The sequence below is a fragment of the Carassius auratus genome, unplaced genomic scaffold, assembly GCF_003368295.1.
Source record: "Carassius auratus strain Wakin unplaced genomic scaffold, ASM336829v1 scaf_tig00025684, whole genome shotgun sequence".
In the NCBI taxonomy this organism is placed as follows: Eukaryota; Metazoa; Chordata; class Actinopteri; order Cypriniformes; family Cyprinidae; genus Carassius; species Carassius auratus.
The window spans coordinates 39305-51344 of record NW_020525447.1 but is presented as its reverse complement, the minus strand read 5'-3'; the positions used below and the strand labels follow the sequence as shown (position 1 = coordinate 51344).

At 34.2% G+C, this 12040-nt stretch overlaps 1 long non-coding RNA gene across 1 annotated transcript; it reads right to left on the bottom strand.

Moving 5' to 3' along the window:
* Positions 1-778: 778 nt before the first annotated feature.
* LOC113078411 (uncharacterized) lies at positions 779-10136 on the bottom strand. The gene is made up of 3 exons (XR_003281491.1): positions 9589-10136; positions 2351-2522; positions 779-1344 (listed from the first exon to the last, which is right to left on the bottom strand). It is a non-coding gene; the product is annotated as an uncharacterized LOC113078411 (long non-coding RNA).
* Between the last annotated feature and the right edge of the window lie 1904 nt (positions 10137-12040).

The window sequence follows — 12040 nt, the reverse complement described above, 5'->3', positions numbered from 1 at the left end:
ATCTAGTATAAGCAAATGCAGAAAACACTGTGCAGTTGAGCCAAAGAAGAGTGTTACACCTGCACCGACTGTCCCCAGCACTGATCATTCATATCTGAAACACCTCAAAGCAGAGTGCTGCACTGAATACCCTACTTGTTTGAACAGAAACTACTGTCTTATGGACACAATTTATCAGTTAACTTTGCAGTGATGACAATTATTTGGCAGTTGCGACTTCAACAATAAGAGAACTATGAGAGCTACAGCTTTGAAAGTGAAACTACTGTGTGCCAAGATACAAGCTAATGAATATTTTTAGAAAGATACATAACAAGAAATACATATATTCAATTGGGTGTTATATAATTATATGGTAACTATATAATTAACTGAAAAAAGGAATGTGCAGCTTGACATGCACAAAAAAATATATTTTGAATAATATTAATGCTAAGTTTTTTTGCTTGTGTGCTAATATATAAACTCACTCTAATTTATATAAACAAACAGAAAAAGCAGTATGTCAGCAGTCAACCATTTATACTTATCAATGTTTTGCTGTTTAATATCTTGGTGGAAACCATTTTCAGGATAATTTGATTAATAGAATGTTCATAAGAACAGCATTTAGAAAAGCAAATAAATCTTTTGTAACATCATGTATGTCTTTACTGTAAGATTTAATGAATTTAATGCATTTTTGCTAAATAAAAGTATTCATTTTTTTCTCGCCAAAAATCTGAAAGACCCAAAACTTTTGAATGGTGGTGTATTAAACTTTTTTTTTTTTATCACTATAAAACAATGTATGATCAAACCATCTGAATCAATAAAATGGATACTCAATATTATGTTACGAGTACCTGATTTCTGCCTCTGCACACGAGGCTACATGTGTAATATAAAATGACATAAACAACGGTGATGTAATGTTTAGTCATGCCGCCACTACTTGGAGAAAATAGCCTGTTACTTGAAGCGCTTCACTATTTTGAAAACAGCTGAGATACTGCCACGCCACTAAGAATGCAGTCCAGTTAGTACCATCATAACTTGAAGTTAGTTACTCCGAAACACAGGATGATAAGTAAACATTTCCTCCAATAAAAAAAACTTGTTACTGCTGGATCCACAGTTTCAGGTTATTTCTTAATACAGCTTTGAGTTTCTGGATGATTAGCCAACTTACGTGATCTAAGGCTCCAGAGGGATGCTCATTGAGGGGAACACTATGGCTGTGGTCCACTGGGTTTATGGGGTGAGAGAGATCTCAAGGAGAGGGGGCTACGGCGCCACACCCTCCCTATCATGCAGAACCATCCCACCGGGGGGAGGCAGCAGAGAATGGACACCCAATGTATCCTGTGCAAAAAGTAAAGCATTGTGTCAGAATTTACAGGCACTGTAGGCTACCTTAACACAGCAGTAGAATATGGTCATGTCCTATGGCGTCCAATGCTTTTACCTACTGTTAAAAATGTTTTACTTTACCTAAAAAAAGTAATTGAAATAAAGCCAAAACAAAATATAAAATTATTGACACTTAAAACTAAATTAAAAAGAAAAACTGAAAATATAAAAACACTATAAAAGTATATAAATATTAAAATAACACTGCAGTACTGTTGCTCTGCTTATATGTATCTTTAAAAGGTAGCATAAACATTTCTTTACTTTAAAATTATTTATTTGTCATAATTTGTATTATTTATTTTAATTTAGCTTATTTTAATTAAATAATTAATTTAATTAAAATATGTGTTTTTTTAACTAAACTACTTGGCATTTACCTATCAGTGTAAAAGGAAAATGTAACAAAACCGCAAAAGTAAGCAGAAGTTATGTAAGTTATATTCATGCTATCAGTGAATATGAAAGTTCTACACACCGAGACAGTCTAGTCATAGACTCATGTGTGCAAAAAAATTTTTTACATTGCCATAGCAACTGTAAGGTCTGTTCCACTAGTTTTAAGCCACACGGATAAAGCCTCACTATGCCTTGGCAAAGTGTTCATACAATTGCACCATATTCACATCTATTACCTGCTGCACATCAGCACAGATTGTGACTTCACAGAAGACCTTGATGGTTAAAAAGTGGGCAAACATTTCCAGCCCATGAAAAAAGCTGGAATGACTTTCATCAGTATTGTATGTCTACAACAATGGAAGTGAATGTCTTAAAAACACTTTTTAGCTTTAGTATCAAATACAAAATGGGTCTAGACCATTTAAAAAAAAATAGTCTGTAGGTACTTTAAATGAAAGTTACTTAAGTGTAGAGAGAAAATCTAGCTTTTTAATAACGGAGGTCAATGGACTGACTGAGAGTCTGGGTTTTGGGAAACCCAACATGGCTGACTTACTTGATCTAGGGCTCCAGAGGGAGGTTCATTGAAGGGAACACTATGGCTGTGGTCCACTGGGTTTATGGGATGGGAACTGGAGAACAGAGAGGGGGTTACAGAACCATACCCTCCCTGTCATGCAGAACCATCCCACTAGGGGAGGCAGGAGGAAATGGGCACTCGATGCAACCTGCGGATGAACCACAAGAAAAAGATTAAGGGTTGAGGGAATAAAATCAATTCCACAATCATCAAAATGGCAAATCGCTGTCATTGTGAAAGCCCCTTAAGACATACATTGACAAAAGCCAGCACTGTGTAAAGCTTTGCCATGAAGTTTCATGAAAATAAAGAGATTATAGAATGAGGAGCTAATCTATTTGGATACCAGCTTCGGGCAAGCAGCTGAGCTGTGATCAGATCTGATGATTTGTATACAACGGAAAGATGAAAGCAAAGATTTCCTGCTGCGTTAATTAAGAACCTTTTACTTCACCTCAACAGATGTGAGACCTAGGGCAGACAGCACTGATGCTTTGATTGAATGAGTGCTTGTGTGCGTTCTAGATCATAGCAACTAGGAAACCTTAAAGCTTTTGACTTCAGATGGGCCTTTGTTCTTGTTCCAGCCCAGTATTCTCTACCACCAATACTGATTCTCATGGGGCCCTTGAGGAATTTGAAATGCAGGCTATTCATATAAGCACCAGAGGGATCATATCTTTTCATTATTAAAAAAAAAGAAGAAAATAAACTGTAGGGCTACATTTATTAATAACGAATGCTTTGTTCATTACTTTGAAACACAACCTAGATATGTAACACAACAACATTATATTGAAGTATATAAACTAAAAATAAGATTAAAATGTCAAAATGTATTTAATATTATTAATTAATATTATTCCCACAATGTAATGGGAGAGTAAAAAACAACTGAAACAAGAAGGAAAAAGGCTTTTAGGATGTTTAAGCCCTCATTATGATGAATAATATACATGTCTTTAAATAGAAAAATAAATGGCAAATGACTGTTTCACTCTAAAAACTGTGGTTCCTAAACAGACAGCAGGACGAGACAACCTCAAAATGAAAATCCTTCTCATACAACAATGCAAAGTTTCTTACTTCTTTGCAGAGGTGGCAGTATATCTCATATTACCTGATATGCTCTACTGTGTCCCAGAACTATAAGCCTAAATCCATTGGCTACATTTTGCAAATAGTCTGTTATAGAGCAGCATGATAGTGAAGCTAGGTGTGAATCCAATGGAATACTCACAAAATGAAAGCTACATACTGAATAGCCTAGATCAGAAAAAAATATCTGTATTATGTGAGAGAGAGAGAGAGAGAGAGAAAAAGACTGCTGTGAGATTTGAGCGAGCTGTGAAACAACCACAGCTATATAGAATAAATTGGTTGTAAGTTAAACAGTTTGGATTTCATTAGACTTTGCATATAAAACATGCAGAATGACACAAATCAGAATTAAGTATTTCAGAAAGTAATGTGTTAAGTGATCATAGCATGAATTTTATATGCACTGCAATAGGATTTGGTCATGCACGAGGAATACCGTTCATTAATCAAATTCAGTATACACAGTGTAAAGAAAATCTGAGCTTTAAAATGTCAGGAGCATGATCAATGAATCCCAAATGCAGTAGCTGTAGTCTCTTAATGTTTATTTTATGAAAACATCATGCAGGCATAGCTGATGTCAGCATTATCTTTTGATTTTTTTTAACACTGCAATCATATGCTGTCCTAGTACAAAATGATGAGAAAGTCAAGATTATCACAGAGTCATCAGTACACTTGCAATGCATGGAGGTGTACATTTAGATTTGGACATGATTTTAAACCACACTGGTTTATGCAAATGAGTGGCAATTAAGTATCAGCTATGAGAACAGAACACATGAGCGGAATGCATCGATTTTGCAAGCAAATGCAGATGACAACCACAAATAACGCAGTACTTCAGTTCCCAAAGAATGTCTCCACAGACTTGTTATCTTCTTTAGCTATTAATCATAGAATTGATCATCTCAAACACGTACACAACCGCTTAAAGTTTGGGGTCATTAAGATTTCTTTTCTTGAAAAAGATTTATACTTTTATTAGTCTGCAACTCTGCATTAAAACAATCAAAATTGGTTTGTTTTCAGGATCATGTGATATTGAAGTCTTGTGAAACAGCTGCAGAAAATAAATTGCATTTTAAAACATTAAAATAGAATACATTTCAATACAAAATAGAATGCATTTCAAATGACATGGGCAAAATAATGCATAAAGTTTGAGATGTCTGTGTTTTCTTGACAAACTTTTGTCTATCTATTCCTAATATACTCATAAAATATAGGCCTAGAATTTCTCTGAAGTGAGATGTCATGGCACATATTATGAAAAACTAAACAAGCATAAACCAAGATTTTTTTGTTGCAACTTGCAAGTCAGAAAAGGAAACTTTTTTTGAACGTTTCAAAATACATTCAATAATTCTAGACTGAAATCTGTATAAAAACCACAGAGCCAGAAATCAAAAAAGAAAAGGAAACAGACTCCATAATAACGCATTGGACATTTTTTGTGGATATTTCTTTCCAGTTGGAATAGAGTTTTAAATAAGCTAGTTAATAATGTAATAAGAAATTTCATATAAATAATTCTGACTGAAACACTGAGAAATAAGAAAACAGAAGTTTTAGGACTAGAAAAGTTGAATGCTGCTCACCATGTTAGGCCCGTCTAAAAGAAATACATTACAACGTTGCCCTTTTGGAAGTCAATGAAGGAGGATGATATAAAAAGCAACTAAAAAAAGGACAAAGAAAAGAAAAAGGTGTGTGTTGTCATTCACAAAAGCAAGGCATAATGCTTTGTTTGAAAAAAGGTCAGTTTCACCGCCAGTGATTCTTCTAATGCGTCCACAGTTTGTGTAGTAATTACTTGCATCTCCAAACAATGATAGATCTTAATAACATCTGTAGATGAGAACTCTGAACCCCATTTCCATGCGTGTAACATCTGTGGATAGACTGAAATAACTTTCAGGAAACATTCAAATTCAAAACACTTCAAGAAGTGTAATGACAACGAGTGAATTAGGGCATAGAAGCAGATTTCACTAAATGTTTCCATGTGTATTCTCTGTTGATAGAAGAGAGATGTTAAACTGGACTAATGCAACACAGCAAAGTATCTCCCTAACTGATTGTTAGTAACAGAATCTAATAATAGACTACTTCCCCACTGCTCATTGTTACAAGTACAAGAACCTCTGAATTTACAAACTGAAACACTAAACCTAAAGATAAAATCTTTCATATTTATTCATTTGCTTAATATATTCAAAGACTGTGAATACTGGAGAAATTGAAACATTTCTGAAAGCTAGATGACCAATACCATTTAAAGACAAAGTTTTGCTCTATGCAAACATATCGACCACACAGCAATGAAAATGTGTAGGTTTGAATCATATCTGCTTAGATGCATTTAGTTACATCTTTAATACGGGAACATTAAGAAAGTCTTACTATGGGAGATTTATTGAAAAAGTAAGCCTATTTATACCTTACAGGTAACTTGGTATTTTACAAATAAAATGATGGAAAAGGTTAAATGCTAAATATTTAGAAGGTGTTGACTTTCAGAGTCCTAAAACAGCTGCTTAATGTTGACAAGTTCCCACAGCAGTCAGTCCCTCTGACTGCTGCAATTTCAATACATATTCAAGCAATCTCTGCATTATTTGCAATAGCTTTTAACTTTTGTCTCATACTACCATCACATGGCTTCCAGGCTAGAAGACAATTTTACTAGTCATTTGTTTACACATTTAACTCCTTGGGAACCAGAATAATTGTCAACAGGATTGTTGGGTTACATTGCAAAAAAATAAAATAAAGAGATATATATATATATATATATATAATATTTTTAAATCAAGATATTTATTAGATAAGCAAAATGATTTAAGATAATAAATCTTGTATTCTGAAAAATGTAACAAAATTGAGTTTAAGATTAAGAAAAAATAAACTTTATTCAAAGGGCAAAACTATTTTAAAAAATATATTTTCTTACCAATTGAATATTACCAATATCCTGTCATTTTGCTTATCAAATAAATGTTTCTTGATATAAGAATGTTAATATACTTCCACATTTTTTCTTCTTCTTTAGAGTACCTCTGGACCAATTATTAAGAAATATTTATATTTGAGCATTGTGTTGTTTCATAACACGTGTTGTTTACAACTTCATGACAAATAAACCTTTCATTAAAATTATACATTTGCTCATAATTAATCAATTATGGGGGAAACTTCATTGAAACTGTTTTATTATAAGGGATGTTATATTTATAACAATTAAAGCAACACACACACACAAAAAATTAAATTCCAATTATTAACATAGCAAATATAATTGCATTTTCCCATTAAATTAATATGGAGAACATTTAATTTAATGCCTCCCAGTGACAAAAATATCAAATATGCACGCATGTTTTATTTTCAAAAGTGACAGCTGAAGAGTTTTCAAAGTGAGAGAGTGGCAAGGGGTGTCAAACGTTGCAAGGTTTATAAAAGGAGAGAGTGAGGACATGTTCTTTGTGGAGAAACTGATGTTTCACTCACACTGAGCTTGTTACAACATCCTGTACTTCTGAACTTTAGGGCGAGACTGTCTTTCCCACCTCTGCTATCTGCAAATACAACTTCTGAGGCAAGGGAAGCAGTTAGCAGATGCTGCACTCGCAGAAACTGTTGCCCCTCGCCCAAACTTCCATGCAAAGGGGAAGCAGAGTTTGTCCGTCTTGCGCCGTTTCCGTGTGCTTTGAAAAATAACCCTGAGTTGTTGTTAAGCTCAGGCATGATCTGATAACAAGACATGTGACACGGAGTCCTGGGTCCCCCTCTCGCCGTTCTCGTTGCACAGGGTGGGCGTCTGTTCGCTGGCTTGAGCAAGCTTGCTTTCCTGTCCCTCTCACTCGTTCATTTGCTAGTTCGCTCTGGCGCTTTTTCCCTACCCCCACACATTCTCACAGGCTGCTGCACAAGCTTTTTTTCGAGAGAGATGTAGGTCAGCTCTCTGACGTCTAAGGAGGCACAGCTGAGCGCCCCTCTCCATGCTGCGGCAGAGAGAGACGCTCACACCGACACACAGGGAAGGAAGCGGTAAGAGTGCGATACCGTCGCCTTTCGGTCACACCAGAATCTGGGTTTGACTGCTGATCATTTACTTGTTGAGTTTGAGGATGTGTAAACAAAACATAAGGGACCTTTGTAAGACAATACTGCAACCACATTATAAACAGCTGCTTTTTATGATGAAAATATTTTAATTACTTCCCTTGAGATTTAGAAGAAATATATACATACATATTACATAATTAGCGAGACTTCACCAGTGAAACGAAGAACAACATAAAGCCAACTGTTTATGAATAACAACCTTATTTCCACAGCTACTTACAATCAAAAGCCGTCTGTTTATTTTAGTTCGTAATGTGCATATTCATAAGCTCCTCCACTGGAGACTGTTATAAATTTAAAGTTATAAGAGAGGTACATTCCTGTTTAGTCAAACTAATGCATCAACACAACACTCTGAAAACAAGGAAGTCCACATCTTCCATCTCTCTCCTGGCAGGTTCGTGGAAGGGACATGCTTATATGAATATGTGCTGGAATGTCGAGGGGTGACAGTGAGCTGTGAATTCTGACCACGAGCTTTGCATATTTGGGGCCTTTGAAAAGTATAAAAGCTTTTTTCCAGTGAAATGCAAAGAAAGCACTAGATTAAGTAAAACGATATAAGGCATCAAATCCTTTTTGATGCACCTGATAAACCAAGGGTGGTAAATTAATAATAACAATTATTTTTAGACAGATTTTTTATTTTTTTGCTTTTAACATACTGGGAACCATTGATAGCATGTACAATATTCTACAAACGTAGGTATGAAAACAATATTTTACATAGCCATCATCTAAATTTTTTTAGAATTACCTTTTTTTGTCAACAATAATGATTTCTAAGAATAATCAACCTAACATAATATTATTATTACCTATATAATTATATAACATAACCTATATAATAATATAACCTTTAAAACAACAAGAAGATTATTATTGTTAGGAAATCGTTTTTACTCAAAATCATCCAATTTTTTTTTTTTTTTTTTTAAGATCTAACTGCAGTCTCTCCCTAAACCAATTAACTTAAAAATAAATAAATAGAATGATTTTTGGCAGGATAAAATATCCTTATGCTGCTGATCAGACAATAATAACAACAAAAACTGGTATAACTGGTTGGTAAAATAATAACTACAATAACTATTTAAATTATCATTATGACATCAACTTTTATAATTATTAGTGTTATATATTACTATTAGTATTATGAATAATAATAATCTGAATCATTTTTTTTTTTTTTTAATTACATTTATTTTTGGAGTACGTTTGACTATTTCAGCCTTTCTGCTTCAATATTTCACATTTAATTCAACCTACTTTCTGATCATTTGTAATTTAAATTAAATCCTACACCTATTTTGGTCAGTACAGAATGATATATGGCAGAATAAAATCACATTTTATTCACCTGATCAGACATAACAACAACAATAATTGATCATTGTTTGTTCAAATAATAATCATTATTTTATTCTCGATATTAATAACAACAATAATTCGTTATTGTTGTTATTATTACTGGCAACAATTATTACTGTTGTTAATTATATGAGCTGAATATTGTCAGAACATTTTTACGTTTATTAACCTCATATAATTTAAAGATTTAAATAACTGCATTCTCAGCTAAATAAAAGCACTTCAGTTTAAACCCTGCCAATACAATCTGACACTCAAACTTGAGGAGTCAATAAACACCATGCAGAGTCTCTCGGCATGACATTAGCTTGCACTTCAACCAAATGCAACCACATTGCAAGAATCCAAATTAAATCTTATGATCTCACTATGCAGATCTGTATTTCAGTTTGAAAAAAAGAAACCATCAAATGCATGTCTAACCACTTGTAAAGCAGTTTGTGTAAACGCCACATCTTTTCCACCTGTCTGGTAAACTAACCCATACATCTGAGCAATGTTTATGCAAATGGATGTTTAAATCAAGTAACCTCTAGCTGGATCATCCCCGCCACATATTCTTTTTACTCAACAACAACAACAAATACAAAACACGAACGCATTCCAGTTACCTGTTTATTACGTTCTCCTCTTAAGTTACAGATGCTCGCTGAACTTTGAGAAGTCTTGGAGGATGGTGTTTGTTGTTGCTAATACAGCCAGACGGAGCGATTAGTTATGCATTCAGTCCGATGCAAATATTTCTACAAGCCCAGCGCCTATGACTGAGCTTGCATTTGAGAAGTAATTGGAGAAAAGCGCAGTTCATCTTATTCTGACAGAAGAATTCCGTTAATGTGGTGCTATGGTGTCCGTTAAACCTTCCAGTTGAAGGCTAGCTAAGCTAACGAGGTTAGCGGGCTAATTTCAGAAGCTATTTTGAATCCAGGACGCAGTTTTTCTCCGTTACACTCCGGGTGTATGTTGTCGTACGTGCATTTTGTTGAAGATAAGCTATTTCTTTATTCACTCCCGGAGCTGCAGTGCTGCTGTCATCCAAGGCAAATGGTAATTTGTCTGTTTAATTCTCGCGTTGATCTCTCCCCACCGCCATTTTCATCCTCGAGCTACACAAACAAACAGGAGGATCGCTCACGTCACCCAGAAGGTGCGCGACTGCGCTGATCTCTATGGCATGGTTTGAGGAGGTTGCTTGGCGACGCATGACTTGAAGATCTGATCTGATTGGCTGCGCAGGTTTGTGTGCGATTGAGGAATCGCTGGGTTGCGTAGCGTATGGCTAGAGTATAGATATATTTATTCATAGATCCCTCCTCATTAGTTACCCAAAACAGAATTACAACACCCTCTGCATTTGATTTATTTGATAATTTTATTGGAAAACTTTGTTTTGGGCCCTAGAAATATGAATGCTAACAAAACTGTTCGTTCCTTACTTCAAAAAGATATTGTTTCTTCTTCTAACTGTATATTTTACTGGAATATATTAGTTAAAGGTTTATTATGGAAGGATATTTAGACCTTGCCAAACAAATACTTATTGGTAAACAAAGTCAAGGAAGTATCTTTTACATTTTTACATAGATATTACCCAGTAAATAATTTTCTTGTTAAATTTAAAAATGACATTGATTTGGTTTGTTCCTTTTGTAATATGAGGGCTGAAACTTTGTTTTTATTTTATTTTGGCATTGCTATTATTTTAAAATATTTTGGAAAAGATTTGACTAGATTTATAATTGATAACACTGACCCCACTTTTTATTTGTGCTTAGAGCACGTTGTATTTACTAATATCCCTTCAAATAAAACCAAACAATATTAAATTATAAATGTAATTGTAATTTTTGATAAATTTTATATCCGCAAGTGTTAGTACAGTAAAAACCAATCCTTTATTTTTGGTTCTTGAAAAAGAAATTCAAATTTATGTTAAGACGATTTTTTTTTCACATAATAAAAAAGCAATCAAGACTTTTTCCCTTTGTAAATCCTTTAAACTATATATATACAGGGTTTCCCATACATTCATTAATTTGTGGCGGCCCGCCACAATATCAGCGCTGACCGCCACGGATTGATTCAGATTTTTAAACTATTTAATATGGGTATTTTATTGTAGAGCTGCGCGCTGCTTGCTCCCTCCCTCTCACAAACAACGGAGGCACGCGCGACTAGACCCTCCTCTTCGAACAAGATCTGAATTAAAAAAAAATGCGTTAGTTAGAGGATGGATTGTTGCCGGTGTAGCAGTCAATTCGATTCCCCTCGGAATGGCTGTTTCCCCTCGGGTTGCCAGGTCCGTGTAATAAGCCCATCCAAATAGTTAATCAAATTTTTTCCCAAAGTAGCCTAAATTCCGCGAAATTGGCAAGATTCCCGCATGCAAACATAAGACAAAAAAAAAAAAAACAATTATTTATATATATATATATATATAATGTTTAGCCCACCTACCTGGCTATATGTGTTTTTTGTATGCATATTTTCTTTACTTTTCTTTTTATTCTGTGTTTTATGTTTTCATGTATATATATATATATATATATATATATATATATATATATATATATATATATATATATATATAGGATATATATATATATATATATATATATATATATATATATATATATATATATATATATATATATATATAGTCCCCATTAGCGACTGTTTATGTAAGCCGTCAACTTGAGGTCATTCTATGAAGGTATTTTTGTTCTCACAGAGCCGTTCTGATTGTGGCATATTTCGAATAATCAGTGATGATGACTATGGTGAATAATATGAAGGAATCTTTGATGCAAAACAACTGATCGTCTGTAACAACGGAATTAAGACGTTCATTTGTTTTCTATCAAAAATACGTTTATAGAATTCACCATAGTAATCACTGAATCACTGACCTACAGTATGTTGAATGACGTCGAGTTGACTGGTCCAAGATGGCGTCCGAATCTACGTGCCTCGGGCGGTCGAATGGGGAATCTATGCATATCTATGGGATAGAAAGCTGAGGCAAGGGAATATGGGATAGATTGGCTTGAATGAATATTACCA